The sequence below is a fragment of the Rhodnius prolixus genome, unplaced genomic scaffold (assembly GCF_049639745.1).
Source record: "Rhodnius prolixus isolate KJV_2025 unplaced genomic scaffold, Rpr scaffold_7, whole genome shotgun sequence".
NCBI lineage: Eukaryota > Metazoa > Arthropoda > Insecta > Hemiptera > Reduviidae > Rhodnius > Rhodnius prolixus.
In genome coordinates this window covers 29,934,105-29,950,484 of record NW_027411582.1, presented here as the reverse complement: position 1 = coordinate 29,950,484, position 16,380 = coordinate 29,934,105, and the positions used below count along the sequence as shown (strand labels likewise).

At 35.5% G+C, this 16,380-nt stretch overlaps 1 protein-coding gene and 1 long non-coding RNA gene across 12 annotated transcripts in view; one reads left to right on the top strand and one right to left on the bottom strand.

Annotated features, from left to right (window-relative positions):
- The window catches only part of HDAC4 (histone deacetylase 4), a 304,732-nt gene that overhangs the window by 176,371 nt on the left and 111,981 nt on the right, over positions 1-16,380 (bottom strand). The gene's annotated exons all lie outside the window — the stretch shown is intronic.
- LOC141447361 (uncharacterized) lies at positions 1,357-13,085 on the top strand. 2 transcript variants are annotated; one of them, XR_012454273.1, is made up of 4 exons: positions 1,357-1,595; positions 3,510-3,611; positions 11,026-11,147; positions 12,954-13,085. It is a non-coding gene; the product is annotated as an uncharacterized lncRNA (long non-coding RNA). The 2 variants fall into 2 exon arrangements; XR_012454272.1 differs by lacking the exon at positions 3,510-3,611.

The window sequence follows — 16,380 nt, the reverse complement described above, 5'->3', positions numbered from 1 at the left end:
ATGTTTAAACACTTAGATAGGGACGCGCTCGCGGTGTAACTCGCTGGTAGAATCTGAGGTTACGGTGGTAAAAATCTGAAGAATAATCATCGACTGATGCCCCACTTCCTGTAGAGAGACCATATATAGCCCTCACCACACATTGACAAGTCTTGTAATTACGGGTCACACTCAACCATCTCTTGCCGTGTGTTGACCCTAGTCTTGAATAGGCCGGTGAAAGGTGTTGGATGTTGTCAAAGGGCTGTAGCCAGGTAGTCACTGTATACTGACCGTATAATGACCCTTTTGAAAGCGGTGTGTCTTTGGCGGGCGGTCCCTTTTTGCCCGTGCACTGACCGCGGCACTAGCGTCTGACTGGCACCACTAGTTATAATTTTTATAATTAAAAATTATATTTTTTTCTTCTGTTATCACATCACATAGAACACAACATCAAGTACCTCGCTACTGGTTTCTTCAGTAAGTTGTGAATCAAATGACAACCACCTAAGCAGGCAAATAGGGGACTATAGTTTGGACACGGTGCACAGGCACAGAAGAGTTAAGGACTCCCTGAAGTAAAACCTTCCTTGGAAGCTGAGGGTTTTTCATTGTTTTTCCCCTCATTAGTTACTTTTATACTATAGTAACAATTTATGTAATTAGCTGGAGGTTATAGTATTTATACTGGAACTCCTTATGTACATATGTACGAGTATATACCTTAAAATGTTAAATAAAGTTTATTCTATTCTAGATTCTCCTGCCTACTGAGAACGCGTTCAAGAAAATTTATTTTGGCATCTTCTAATTCCGGAGTAATAAAAGTGTGCTTATTTTATTGGTATTATTATTATTTATTATTGGCAAGCAATTGACCAAACGCTCAAAACTGCCGATAGAATGCGGCAAACGTTTATTTTACAATACTATCCTCAAACCTGTGTACACTTTCAGACTACAACTGTGGGGTTTCAGCCAAAACCTACAAACATACAGACAGTACAAGATATTTCAATCGAAAAACTACTACCGACAGATAGTTGATAGCTCCTTTCTACGTGACAAAAATCTCTTACTCTTCATAACCGCCTCAACTACTTGCCAAGACGAAATATCTATCCAGTTAACTATAAAACCACACTTAGAACCCTAATATCGTGATTGATACCACAGCATCACAGTGTTTCATCTTTTATAGGATGATAATTCTTACAGCAAAAAAGAAAAAGTTGTCCATATTCGAAGCTGACATTGTTTTTTGTGGACAAATTTTTCACACTTTTAATTTACACATCTTTCTTCCATTTTTTTAAAAGTGATACACATGTTCTAAACATATGTTTGTCCATAAGAAAACACGTGTAATATACATCAATATAGGATCCGTAATGCACCAACGCCAAGTACATCATGTTATAACTCGTATAATTACAGCTAAACATGCACATGCTTGTGCAAGCTGGTGCATAGAAGTAAATGTTCAAAAAAAAAATAATAATAATAATAAGAAAGTTTATTAATTACTAAAAACAATATGGAGTTACATGACAAAACATACAAAACACGTGGAGCATTCAACTTAATTTTTTGAACGTTGTTTTATTACACTTGTAAGTCGTTTCTATTCTATTTTTAGTGCTGACATTGTAAATGTGTACAGACTGTAGCCACATTCTTCTTATAAACTTATTTAGTTTATTAACAGTGTTAACTTTTTTTAAAAAATAGAACAGATCTTGTATGCACATTTATAACATTTAACTTACTACCAACTCATAATTTAAAGATAAATCGTTACGGTTTACTTAATTTTTTAGTTTTTAAAACTAAAACTGCAACACTACCCCATCACCGGACAGAACCTGCTCCAAGGAAGAGAAAATGTACGAGGGTCGTTTGAAAAGTCCGTGCAAAAATAAAAACTACTTAATTTTTGGGGGTAAACCTTTTTTATTTTTCAACATAGTCTCCTTTTAGGCTTATACACTTCGTCCAACGCTGCTCTAGTTTGTTGATCCCTTCCGAATAATAGGATTTGTCCAAGTCTGAAAAATAGCCATTCGTTTCTGCAATCACCTCTTCGTTTGAATAAAATCTTTTTCCCGCCAGCCATTTCTTCATATTGGGGAACAAATAGTAGTCCAAGGGAGCCAAGTCTGGTGAATAGGGGGGATGTGAAACGAGTTGGAACCCTATTTCCATTAATTTTGCGACCACAACTGCTAAGCAGTGTGAGCTGGTGCGTTGTCGTGATGGAAAAGGACTTTTTTGTGGGCCAATCGTGGGCGTTTTTCTTGCAGCTCGGTTTCAAACGGTCCAATAACGATGAATAATATGCACCTGTAATAGTTTTACCCTTTTCCAGATAGTCGATGAGGATTATTCCTTGCGAATCCCAAAAGACAGTCGCCATAATCTTTCCGGCCGAAGGAACGGTCTTCGCCTTTTTTGGCGCAGATTCCCCCTTGGTAACCCATTGTTTAGATTGTTCTTTGGTCTCAGGAGTGTAGTGATGTATCCATCTTTCATCCACAGTGACGAAACGACGCTTAAAGTCCTGCGGATTCTTCTGGAACAGCTGCAAACCGTCCTTGCAACACTTCACACGATTTCGTTTTTGGTCAAGCGTGAGCAATCGCGGCACCCATCTTGCGGATAGCTTTGTCATGTCCAAATGTTGATGCAAAATATTATGTACCCGTTCATTCGAGATGCCCACAGCACTAGCAATTTCACGCACCTTCACTCTTCTGTCATCCATCACCATATCATGGATTTTATCAATGATTTCTGGAGTAGTAACCTCAACAGGGCGTCCAGAACGTTCAGCGTCACTTGTGCCCATATGGCCACTCCGAAAATTTTGAAACCACTTATAAACTGTTCTAATCGAAGGTGCAGAGCCACCATAATGTTTATCAAGCTTCTCTTTAGTCTCCTCAGGCGTTTTGCCTTTCATAAAGTAGTGTTTAATCAACACACGAAATTCTTTTTCGTCCATTTTTTGAAAATCACTCGACTTCCTCGATTCAAACGAATGCCAAACACAAAGAAATAGACCGATCTGGCTGAAACTTGGTGTGTGTTCTTCCAAGAGATGCTACTAACTAAACATAACCTCGATACGCGCCAGTAGTGCTATCTCTCTGACTTTGCACGGACTTTTCAAACGACCCTCGTAAGTATCGAAAGATGGATTCGAACCCACTATGTTTTCGTAATATGCTAAACATTGAGCTCATCTTTAACCAAATAAATAAACAGCCTGCGTGCAATCATTAATCACGAACAGTTTTTTTAAAGATTCCGATTAAAAAGCACAAAATGAATATTTAATATTAGATCAGCAGTTTAAGAACGCTGTTAAGATTTGTTTACAGTTGTCTAATATTCAGTGATAAATGCTGTTTAGAGACAAAACGAATTTTGGACAAACAAAAAAAAAAAATTAAAAATGGAACCAAACAGCCGATTGTGTAATCGGCTGTTTATATTCAGTCGATCTATTATTTTTCTCATTTTAGATTCCAAACTACATTAATTCCACCAAAAAGACTGATTTAATTTGAAAGGAAAAAAAAAAAAAACAGGCTGACGTCACTGTATATCATTTTTTAAAAGCAAAGGTATTTTGTAAACTGTTCATTTATCAACTTAGTACAGCTTCTCTTTGACTTTACCCATTTATAACTTGCATGTTTATTGTTTATTTGCTATTCCTGACCGATGACAGGCATTCATCCACCATCAGGGGATTTGAGTAATTAAAGTTAGGGGTAGAGAAATTTTGACTTCCCACTTAAGTTACCGTCTCACACTATACTTGCTTACTGAATGAAGGAGGTTACAAGGTATGTTCTAGTGTGTTATTCAAGATGCTAATTGAATCGTAAAGATAATGAAATAAAAAATTTAATGAAACCTTGAAATTGTTACAGGGTTCTGTGCGTGTACGAGGTCTGTAAATTAAGTAATGAGACTAATTTTTTTAAAAAAATTTATTCAAAAAGAATTACAATTCTATATTGTCACCTTCAAGATAACTTCCTTCTGAAGCGACACAGCGCTGGAGACGTTTCTTCCACTTCTTATAGCAGTGCTCGAACTCCGATACTGGAATAGCCTTCAGCTGGTCGGTTACAGCCGTTTAAATGTTTTCGACTATCCCAAAATGAGTTCCCTTGAGGTGATTTTATCAACTTCGGGAAGAGAAAAAAAGTCACAAGGATTCAAGTCAGGCGAATAAGGAGGCTGAGGAGCCACAGGGATGTTTTTACTGGCCAAAAACTCTTGTTTATTGAAATTGCTGTGTGACAAGGAGCATGCTGATTTGTTTTTTCGATATCCACGGGGAATCGTCCACAACCTGTTTCTACCTCAAGGTCAAAAACGGTCAATCAACACTTTTACCGAGGGGTTCTTGAAAAACTTCGAAAAAGGGTCATTCGTGTGAGACCAAACATCAAGGAACAAGTGGGTGTTGCATCACTATAATGCTCCTTGTCACACAGCAATTTTAATAAACGAGTTTTTGGCCAGTAAAAACATTCCTGTGGCTCCTCAGCCTCCTTATTCGCCTGACTTGAGTCCTTGTGACTTATTTCTCTTCCCGAAGTTGAAAAATTACCTCAAAGGAACTCATTTTGGGACAGTCGGAAAACATTCAAACGGCTGTAACCGACCAGCTGAAGGCTATTCCAGTATCGGAGTTCGAGCACTGCTATGAGGAGTGGAAGAAACGTCTCCAGCGCTGTGTGGGTTCAGAAGGAAGTTATTTCGAAGGTGACAATATAGAATTGTAATTCTTTTTGAATAAAACAATTTAAAAAAATCAGTCTCCTTACTTAAATGTACAGACTTCGTATGTATCTGTAATTGTATTTTGAGAAAACACTGGAATTATGCTTATAAATACTTAAAAACAAAGCATGTAGCCTGGAGTAGGTCTGAATTAGAAGAACAGGATAAGTATTTGATTGGAATAGAATGAGTCCAAGAATGTTTCCTCGTGATCTGTTCCATGTCCAGGTAGAATTATCGTTTAGTAAAGTGTAATAAGATAGAAGAATAAGAAGTAAGGAAGAGGAAAAATAAATTTTGGATTTGCACAAAATAAACCCAGTGGCCAAACCCGACCAAATGCTAGCGCAATGTCAAGAAAGACACTTGGACAATCATCAGGCTTTCGATATTCACTGATGCTGTTGATACTGATGAATAGTGGAGGGAGGAAAACTTAAATTAGTATAGTTTAATCAATGTGTTTAACACAATGAAGTTTTCTTTTTCTTTATTAATTTTTAATTAAATTGAATAGCTTTATCCAGAATAAATGAAAACTTTTATGAAACGGTAGGAATTTTCAAATAACTTCAATAAGTAGTTCAATTCGGCTAGAGCTAGAGAGAGATATTTAGGAGCTTTATTGCACATTCTTGTGATTATTTAATTTTACAGCAAAGCGCATATTCACTAACGTGGAGAATATGATGGTTGCTAAGCTGGCTAATGGCGTGCATTATTAACCATATTAAAAAATAAAAACCTTATTTACCATTTAGGATAAAAGTATTTATTAAAAAATATTTTATTTTTTATTTTTTAGTTTTTTTCTAAGTAGATAAGGAAAGTCTGGCGTTTATATCCCATTTTCCGAGTTTTTTAAAGGGGAATCATAACAGTCTCCCATCCAATATCAGAGGTAGAATTAACCAATAAGATGTAAAGATTTTGGCTTCACTTATTACGTTACCATCTCGAACTACACCACTTGCTGGTCTCAATAATGCTAATAGAACCATTATTGACTTATTTTCTCATTAGAAAATGAGACTGAACGAAGACAAATGCCAACAGATAACATTCACCTTACGTAGACAAACTTGCCCCCCACTACTCATACACAACAGAGAAATACCGACCTCCACACAAGTACGCTACCTAGGACTGTATTTAGACAGTCGACTTACATGGAACCCGCACACTAGACTGAAAAGACAAGAACTCAATAGACGATACGGACAACTACGAAGACTGCTAGGGCGGAGATCAACCATGAACGTACATAACAAACTGACTCTATACAAGACACTACTAAAACCCCTCTGGACCTACGGAGCTGAACTGTGGGGCTCTGCGAAACCTTCCAACATCCAAAGAATCCAATCCTTTCAATCTAAAGTCCTTCGGCATATCGTCAATGCTCCTTATTATGTATCCAATTTAACCCACCACACAGACCTCAATATCCCTTTTGTCAATGACCTAATACATTCTCAGTTTCCTTAATTTCCATAATAGCCTAACCATACATCCTAATCCCACAGCACAAGCCTTATCCACAACAACCCATCCCGACAATCCTCAACGACGCCTGAAACGACGTTGGCCCCGTCGTGACCTTTTACCTATTTCCTAAACTTCCTTCCAACCCCTAGAGAGTTCCAGCATTGGCTGGCCCCTCTCACCATGCCTTCCCGATTGTGGCGCTGGATCCTCGGGTTCAGCCTACAATCTGTGCCTAACAAATTGATGAACACATTTACTTGATGTATGTTATATGTATACAGGTTGTAAATAAATAAATATATACAATAAAAAAAAATTCTCATTAAATGTTAATAATGATTCCCAAAATTACATTAATTAAGAAAATGTGAAGGATAATTTTTGACCGCAAGTACTATAATATTTAACTTAAAAAGATACTGTATTTTTTACTTCCGTTTTATTAAATAATAATAGTGAAAAACTAAAATGGTTACTTTTCTTTTTGTTCCTTCTCCAAAAATTGACATTTGAGTATAAATTAGTAGTGAAAAGTCGGTTACGCAAAATCCCAGTTTTCTGCGATTACACCCCTCTGTTCGGGGTAGGGTTTTATTAAAAACCAAAAAAATCTATTTGGTCTTGAAGCTCAATAAATGCGCAACTTATTCTGTAATTGGGGTGACTCCTTGATTCAAAAAATACTGTAGAATTCTTTTTTTTAAATTTATTTTGTGATTTACAATCTGTATAAATATATACAATAAGTAAATAGGAGGTGAATGAGATGAACTGGTGCGGGAAGAGCAGGAGGAGAGAAGCTACCCAGCGGCAGCACTCTCTATAGGAGAGAGGGGAATGTGAGGAGGAGAGTATGAGTAGGAGAGAGGAGAGCTTTAGTTCTTCAGACTGTAAGGAAGTCGCGGGGCCACTGGCAATTCAGTCGGCGAGGAGTCTGAGGAGGCGGGAGACTGTTTAAGAGGATTAGAGCTAGTCGAGAGAGCAGTATGGTTACTTTTGATATTTAGTCTTGGCGAGTTGGTCAATGAAGGGAATGTTGAGGTCGGTGTGAAGGGTGAGGTTAGTCACCGTAGAAAGGAGCGTCAACTATCTGTCGGAGGAGTTTTGACTGAAATGTCCTGCACTGTCCGTATGTTTGTTGGTTTGGCTGAACCCCACAGTTCTAGTCCGTAAGTCCACATAGGTTTGAGGATAGTACTGTATAATAAGCGTTTGAGTTCAATGGGCAATTTGGAGCGTCGTCCAAGAAGTCTGTGAAGCAGTTTCGCACGTTTTGTCATTGCTTGTCTTTTAAGTCTAGTATGTGGGTTCCACGTGAGTCGCTTGTCTATAAAGAGCCCAAGGTAGCGCTCAGATCTGTACAAGGAAGAGGATTGCTGTTGAAGAGGATAGGTGGACAGGAGCCCCGCCGGAGAGTAAACGTGGCTAGAAAATTTTAACAAAAATCATTGAGAACGAATTTTTTTTAGACATTAAAATAAAAATTTCATTGTTAATAAGAAACGTTTTGAGGCTCTGCATTGAGCAGATTTTTAGGAAATTTAATGCTCTTTCGTTTGGAATAAACAGATTTGTTGTAGGATAAAGGATAGAAAAGTTACGACAGTTTTTATGGTGGAAAACGCGTATATCGACCAGAAAAGTTAAAAAATTCAAATATCTTGTACACTATTGGAGAATCAGGCTAGAGTGAATAGAATATTTTTTGTTGCATTTGAGCTGCTCGAAGTTTCGACCACTCCTCCGTATACACCCTGTATAATCATTAAAATGGAAAAATGTTTGATTAAAGTAGAAAATATTTTTTAAGCATAATTTGTAAATTAAAGAAAAATTAATTAGAAAAAACTACGCAGAGAAGAACTCGTGTTAGTGTCCATATAATAATTTTTTTTGCCGAAATTTTGATAGCAGAATGAGCTCGTTAAATTTAAAGAGGAATAATTTCGGTGATTTTTTGTACTCGTAAACAAATGCGATAAATTTAATATTTGAAAATGTTTACAAATAAAATGAAATATATTTATAAAAGAAGGGAGAGGGGCAGAGAGAGATAGAGGAGTGGAGGGAGAGAGAGAGATAATAAATCTTAAAATGAGCGGCTAGAAGTAGCGAAGTGCCACCATGCCAGTGACCATGTTAATCAGGCGCCTTGCTTCAGATTTAATGTGCCACTCTTAGTCGGCGCCAAAATGTCTTAAATGGAGAACATTAAAAAACTCCATTTAAAGAACTGTTTGGAGTCTAAAATTAACTAGACTACTAGAAATATGTTAGCTACAGTCTGCTGCAGTAGAGATCTTTATAATAGTAATGGAGCAACTGGTCTTAAGACTAACATGACTTATTCTTATCAAAGTTTACGTAATTAACTTATCTTTGAAACTTACAATTTATGAAAAATATAGTTTACTTCAATTGTAGGATAATTTCACAATAGAAGCAGCATTTTCGTACAGAAAAACTGTTCAGTAAACGACAGCCTGCTACATTGAAATTTGGAATTTTGGTTTACGTAATTAATCATTATTAATTTTTAAATTTAAGACGAGGCAACATCTGAGATTATTATCGCCTTGTGCTGTATTCAGTGCACTACCGGTCTCCGGACAATGTTCTCGCATTACGCCCAACACATCCCTATCACTGGTTGTTCTTTAAGAAGCTTCTAGGAGGAGAAAAATCAAAGGGGCCCGGCCGCTGGATTAGAACTCGAAATCACCGCATGGGAATCCACTATAAGTGAACCACTGAACAAATCCCTTTCCTTAATCCAAATCCCAGTAATCCTTATTGTTGTTTGATAAGTGATAATTTCTATACATTATACTGAATTGATACTTTTACAGGGAAGCCCCCAATCTTTTAATCAAGGAAGAAAATTTTTTTCAAATTAAAACTCTAAAGACAATCGTAGTAAACGTTTTCCAGAAAAACTTACTGAACTGAAAAACCTAAGGAAAATTCTATACAGCGTTACTCTATAATAATTTTTGATTATTAAAGTAAAGTTATTGCCTATTTTTTCAGGCGGGCTTTACTCTAACTACCAATTAGGTGTCGTGGACGGAAGCGACTAGCAAACATACTTTACTGTTAATTTCTTTTATTAACCATTAAATATAATCCAAGGCCTAAAAGACCGGGAATCGAACCCTGTACCACAATGCATATTAGCTTTGCAGGTCTCGCCTCTAACCGCTCGGCTATCGTGGCGCCTTGATGTACATAGTACATTTATCGTATTTGTTTATTGCAAAAAATAAGTTCAAATTTTGAACAGTTAGTTTAAAGGGAATACTTTCAAGGAGCCATACTTTTGTAATAATTTAAACTAAGTCTAAAATAACTCCTTCTAATTATTATGCCAGAGATAAAAAATATTTCCTATAATTACATATAAACAGGGCAAATTTAACATAAATAACGTTGAAGCGATGCTTTTATGTTCTGGTACCAATTTAATTAAATTTTGCTAGAATGTTGCCAATTTTATTGAGATGTATTGCTGTGAATTTGTTTCATTTAGAAATTTATAAATAGTTCAAACATATTAATAAAAATTCTAGAGAGATACTCTAGAGAGCATTCCTTTACGGCTAATATTCTAAAATTGAATTCTAAAATTTTATTGAACAGTCACGTATTGTTAAATTGGAATGCTTGTATTTGAAATTGACTATCCTATAAACCGAATCCTCTATTTTGCATTAATCTGGAGAGTATTTTTAGAAATATCAAGACAGGACCTAGAAGATGGAGGAGTGAATTGATAATCCCAAACTGTAGCCTCTTACAGGGTTCATCCTAGGAACTTCGCTAGATAATCGGGATGAGTTGCTTTATTACTTTGGTAGTCTTACCAGGCACAGTAGAAGCCTATTAGATTTTTTTTTAGGTTGCAGAAAAAGTAATTAATTACTTTTTTTTAAAAAATTTTTTTATTTATTTTCCAACTCTAATGGATACAACAACCAAAAGGAATGAGAGTAAGGAAATGGCGCAAATACACGTGCACGCACATATATGCACTTACATACATGTGCAGCAAGAGGCGTGAGTGGAGTGAACGCCGACCATCCAGTGATGGAAGCCTTTAGTTCGCCAGATTGGCAAGCTTACACAACAACCATCCTAGGAGGTAGGCGTTAAATGTTGAGATAATCGCGTGGCCACCGCCGCTTTAGTCTGCGCTGTGTATTTGAAGGAAGTGTTTGCAGTAGACATGTTGTGGATCGGAGGGCTGTGTAATGACTGTGCAGATTTGAGTGGAGTTTTGTGTATCGAGACTGGGGCTATTTCAGTAACGAGAGGAATATTGAGATCAGAGTGTATTGTATGATTGGAGACGTAGAAGGGAGCGTTAACTATTGTTCTTAGAATTTTTGATTGTAAGGTCTGAAGTCGGTTGATGTTCAATTTTTTGGCGCTTCCGTAGAGTTGTATTCCGTACGTCCATACTGGGGCAATTAGAGCGGTATATAGTGTTCGTTTGTTCGTCAGGGTCTGTTTTGAACGTTTGTCAAGTAGTCTTTTCAACATTATGTATCTCAGATTGAGAACAATTCGTTTGAGTCTCGGGTGGAGGTTCCATGTTAGTCGTTTGTCAAGATGTAGTCCGAGATATCGTACTTGGTTAGTGATTGGTATAGAAGTATTGTGGAAGGAGAGAGGAGGGAGAGTTTTCTTATTTAGAGTGAATACTATGTTTTTAGATTTTAATTCATTCACTTTGATTCTCCACTTTTGCAGCCAAGGCTCGAGAAGATTTAGGTGTGATTGGAGTGCACGGCTAGCTATTACAGGATCTAGATGAGGAGAAAGAATTGCAGTGTCGTCGGCGAATGTGAAAGTAATTGTAGTCGGGTGAGTTGGTAAGTCGGCAGAAATAATTACTTGAAAAAAGCTTAATGTTTAAAAGAAAGAAGTCCAACTTTCGACAATTCCAAAATCAGAAAACGTGATGCGTCTACAACTTCCCTTTAAAAGTGCCGTTTGATTGGTGCTACGATTTTAAAATGAAAACCAAATGGAGATTTTTCTAAAAGTCCTAATTTAATTCAAAATTTCAATTCAAAAAAAATATTGTATAATCACAAAAAAGATGCCGCCTACAAATTAACTTGTCTCTGAACATTGTTGAAGCTTCATTTAATGAAGTACACATGTAATAAATAGAAATATATGTAATCACGCAAAGAGGAAATACTTACGAACACAATAAAACGCCTCATGAATTTAATTAATTTAATCCCTTCCCCCAAATTCTAAAAAATAATTAATGAAACCCTCCCCAAAAAAATTAATCATTTTTCGGGCTAGTCAACGCTGACACATCAAACTATCCCCTGTTTCCCATTTATATCGAAATAAATTCGACGCAGAAATAGAAATTAATTCCAGTGCTCCAGAAATAAGTGTAATTAATGGGATTGATTAAATGCCAGTCAAAGGATAATGCATATCTTTATTTGATGGAAATGAAACAGGATGGGGGGAAATCATCATCAACAGGTGGTGGTTAAGTACGTAGAATCATCCAAATTAATTCATCATAACTAGACGTCAATCATTGTTATGTTATAATTTAAAACGAAACCAAAAAATATCATCATCAGGATGATATTTCAAAAAAAGTCAATTTGGAAAATTAGTCTAGTTTCTAAAAACTTCTTAGCGGAAATGAAAATGTTAAGGTTATTACTAATAACCTTCTTAGGGTTACACGAATGTTTATATTTGAAAAGTTATAATTCGTATAACTCGATTTCAATTGGCCTATTTTATGACAGCCGTCAATTTTTTGCGGAATAAAAAACTTTTATCCGCTTATTTACTACCCCAGTGGGAATAACCTGGCCCAGCAGTTACTTTTCTGTTTGTAACCTGCCATTTTATTATTAATAATTGATTATCTACTTATTAATATTATTAATCAATTTAAGGCGCATCAACATCTGAGGTTATTTGGCGCCCGGTGTTTTTTTTTCCGCAGAGTGTTCTCCTCGTTAAAGGACAACACTGTCCATCACCGGACAGTGAGCTGTAAGAAGCAGGGAAAAATCTAAGGGGCCAGCTGCTGGATTCGAACCCATGATATCCGCGTTGGAATCCAGTAGATTCCTTAGAACGTCTTTCTTCTAACCATAATTTCAATACTGTAATATCGCTCCTTTACTACGATTTACTTTCTCTTTCTCTTTACATCTCTACAGTGTCCTGGATGTTATTATGTTTCATCCTTCGTCTGATGTTAAAGATCGTTCCTCCAGAGAAGGCTGTCTCGAGTGTTATTACTTCTCCTCTATATCGTAATATCCACTGTATATTCCTCCATCTTCATGGCAGAGAGTATATATCAATTATATTATTTGCTTTACTTTTGAATTTGTTTTACTTTATTCTGTTTCTTTTATACAATATAAATGATACTTTTCTTAGTGGCCATTATTGTTACATATATATTCTTTATACGCAATTTGTTCTATTGTTTTTTTAAATTTAACTATTATTACCAAATATATTTAATAAAATACATGATAAAGTTCTCGTTTCCCCTACCAGGCACTTAATTTGATTAAATAATTACAGAAAATTTGATTTAGGTCCAGAATGTTGGATGATGCCTATGATTTTATCCGTCAAAACACAGTTTAACTTCATCTCTGACCTTATTTCAGGTTTCAGAATCATCACAGATTAATTAATCCGTTTGAAGTTGATAATTAATTATATTTCCACCTCTCACAATGTCAGCCAATGTGTGAAATGACCGTGTGTTAATAAAATCTTTTAAAAATTTTCTTACAACAAAAAAAAATAGTCAATAGTTATTTATTTAACAAGTGTGGAAAGCAGTACTTTTCCTCACGCGAGACAGGGTTTGCACGCACGAGCGAGCGAAGCGATGCGAGTGCAAGTGCAAATTGCCGAGTGTGAGGAAAATACTTTACATTAGAGTTAAATATTATATTTTTTCTGCAACCATTTATTAACTAAAAAAATTAAAAATTTCATTTTTACAGTCTACAAAAAGTAATTTATTTATTATAAACATTTATTGTTATATTACAATTATTTACATTACTTACGTATTTACATTACTTATTACATTTTCTGCTGTTTCTTTTATTGATGGAGGAGTGTTTTCTAAACAGGCATCACTAGAATCCATTTTAAATTTCTATAAGGTAACACTATAACCTTTTTAACTGTTATAATTAAAAATATCTAATTATTTATTAAAGTATTATTTTTATTTCTATATTCCTTTCAATTTTTATTTTATTTTTGAATATTCGTATTTTAATTATTTAAATAAAATAAATTTAAATAAGCTTATTAGAGTTTTACAGAAAATATTTATGTTAATAACAAAACTTCTTATATCAAGGAAGCACAATAAAGTTTTTCCACTCACTTGTGCGGAAAGTGACACTAATGGGAATTTCCCCCCACTAGTGAGGTAAAGTTGGGCATTACACAGCTGATTTTAATTGAGTAATGAGAACTTCCCTACATGGTTGCAGAAAAAAGTCTTTGTTAAGTTGATTTTTTTTTTTTGGAGTAAAGAGAACCCCAAATGGAAAAAAAATTATTAATTGAAAAACTAGAATACCTAATCAATAAGTAATCAGTGTGCCCTCTGCACAACCTACATGTTAAAAAAAGAACACATGCTATTATTCTATTCTTAGCTTTGTTATTTGAGTAGTACTGAATGTGTGAAGCATGTTTTTCTATGCGAGATGTTATAGATGGTATTAGTGTTTTTACACATTTTGTGTACCTACATAAGGTATACCATTACTACGGCCAATCTTGTAATACTTTTATACTCAGTATATATGATATAATTCTGTCATATCATCGATACATAACAAATCGATATTATAATGTAAGCTTCAGTACATAAGATGAATGACCTGATTCTATGTTCGCATCCTGATATTACAGTACAAAATATTCACTTAGAATTGTTGCATGATGCCATTATTATTTATCTATATTTTCAAATTTTTCTATTTTTAAAACGAGTTAATAAGCTAATACCCCATTGGGGGAAAGTGGATTAGCCACTTCTTCAGGGTACATGGCCTGCGGGTATCCCAGCCTAACAACATGAACATGAGCAACATGTACTGTTAAATCCCCAATACATTTACACAGGTACACATAGGGCATAGTCATTTGTACAAGGTAGGGGCTTATTAGCTTGGGAACCGTTGTGTGCCGATTGTGTCAGGAAGAGGAGGAAACGGTGGCCTCTCACTGGCTAAGTGATTGCGCTATGAAACCTTTTGGAACTTTGAGACCAAAGGAGAGATAGTAGCGCAAAAAGAACTAGTAGGGAAAGTCCTCAGCCTCCTTAGTAGGGGAGGTTCCATCTACTAGATCCAAAGAGGGATGGCACAATAAGCCTCTTGCGGCTGCAGTGCCGTGGGGCACAGGTCCTACTCCGATAATCTAATCTAGTAAGCTAATAAATGGCGCCACGATAGGTTATAGACTAGACCCGCAAAGCTAAGATGTATTGTTGGTTTAGTGGGTTCGATTCCTCCTGGTCTAGGTCTTGTGCATTTTATTTAATGGTTTAATATGAGAACTTTATAGTATAGTATAGGCTAGACCCGCAAAGCTAAGATGTATTGTTGGTTTAGTGGGTTCGATTCCCCCAGTCTAAGCCTTGGATTTTATTTAATAGTTTAATATGAGAACTTTATACTAAAGTATGTTTGCTAATCGCCTCCGTCCATAACACCTAAAATTAGTAGTTTTTACGTAAAGCTCGCCTGTGAAAAGTACGCACTATTTTACCTATTTTTTTCCACCAATTACAATTCTGAATTTGCGTATTTTGAAGGAAATTCAAAACTAAAAATGAGATAAATATATTCAACAGAGTGCGATTTCCGTTACCTGATTTTTTGTTTTCCAAATCTATTTTTACTAATACCCATCGATTTTAAATATTAAATTAAATAAGGAAAAAACCAAACAATAAGTGTGATATTTAAAATTAGAAAGAAATTATTCTAATAATAATTAAAAAAATAAAATAAGTAAATTTAGAGCAAGAGGGAGGGATAGGATGAGCAATAAAAGAGGGGATGTAAAAGGGAAAGGACCTGTTAGGCAATTAATAAGGCAAGTAATCTATTTTTACAACATACTGTATTGATTTTAACGGACACAGATAGGGCTACATGGTCCCGTACAGGCCTGAAGCACATCAATAATGACTAAAACCTTATATAATAATAACAATGTGATTTATTCTAAAACAGGTCAAACCAACTCCCACTGTTTCTTATTTTTGGTTTAAACCACACGCGCTATGTTCATTCCAATTATTTCGTTGCAATAATTTATCTATTCATATTTTTTTTAATTCTGCCTTATTCGTCAATTACAATTTCTTTTTTTGTAGGGTCTTCAAGGTCGTCAAAACTTAATATATATATAAAAAAAAAAATTACAGCTGGTGGATTACAAGCCTATTAGGACTGTAATTGTTGCTTGTTAGTTGGCAGTCAATTTTCAAGGTTGTAGAATTTCATTAATAAAACACTGACAGTCCGTCCATTTTCATTGTTCACGCTATTCCTCTCCTCCATAACGAACATTAATTTTTTTTTTTTTTTTTAAAAAATCTTCATACTCCAAATTACAAGAGATAAACGATAAATTGGCAAAACTCTTTTTGAAACGGATTCTCTCTCGCTTAAGACACTGAATTGTAATTTTTGTTTAAATTTACGTGTATATTACTTAATTGATAGAAACTGAATAAACTTAATTGGACTGCGTAACGGATAGGAAAGGGGGCCTTTTATTGGTTTGGAAGGAATGGCTACAAGGGCTGTTGACATTAGCCTATTGAGATCTGTAAAATCGTATCTACACAGGATCAACAAAAGGTCCTCTCTCCTCTTTGCGTAGATTGCAATGAGGAGGAGGATTTCAGGACAAATAATGATATGTCCACGTTAGGTAGTAGAAAGGAAACGAACGTTTGACGACATATATAGGTATTTAGATGCACCATTTCGCTACGAAGACATAATATTCTCCACCAACATCTATGTGCTTAAATCTGTAGCAGAG